Source organism: Cricetulus griseus, chromosome 5, assembly GCF_003668045.3.
Source record: "Cricetulus griseus strain 17A/GY chromosome 5, alternate assembly CriGri-PICRH-1.0, whole genome shotgun sequence".
Classification (NCBI taxonomy): domain Eukaryota; kingdom Metazoa; phylum Chordata; class Mammalia; order Rodentia; family Cricetidae; genus Cricetulus; species Cricetulus griseus.
This window is the reverse complement of record NC_048598.1, coordinates 180322561-180323349: the sequence shown is the minus strand read 5'-3', so window position 1 is coordinate 180323349 and position 789 is coordinate 180322561.

Genomic DNA, 789 nt, shown 5'->3' with positions numbered 1-789 from the left:
TGCCTCATTTGAACCATCAAATAGAATCCCTGCTCCTAGCTTGCGCCTTTTTCCCTATATAAGGACGCCTTTCCCTTGGCGCGGGGCGCTTGGCCTCAGAAAAGCTAAGTCGCCCCGGGTACCCGCGTCTCCAATAAAGCCTCTTGTTTTTTACATCCAGTTCGTGGCCTCGCTGATTCCTGGGTGTGTGGGTCTCCCTCTACGAAAGTATCCCTTCGGGGTCTTTCAAGAACTTTTCACCATAGATGACAAACTTATTTCTTGTGCTGCATCGGGTTTGTTCCTTAGGCTTATGTGGCAGACATCCTCATCTCATTCTGTGACTGGGTGCTCATGTCCATGCAGGCTTCCACATGGCCAGAAGAGGGTCTCACATCCTCTAGGCTGGAGTCACACAGTCATGGCACCCCAATTTGGGTGGTGGTGACTGTATTCTTTATCTTCAAAATTTAGCACATGCTCTTAGCTACCTTGACATCTCTCCATCTCCAATATCATCTGTAACTTCTACTCTGATGAGGGCCATGGCCTCTGAAGTACAGGATCTAAGCAGGACTTTAAAGTCAGGGTTTAAAATGAATCCAACCAAAGTTGTGAGCTCAGACACAAACCACCCTGTAGGAAATGTGGTACCAGCAGGGGGCGCCCAGAACCCACAAAGCTATGGGTCCCAGAAGAGCCTGTTGAGAGAGGCAAAAAGCACTGGACACCTCTGTGCCTTGGCTCCCTCTCCATATCTCTCTCAGGGATTTTCTCTACAGTGTGGTGTGTAATAATGCTTGAAACGTC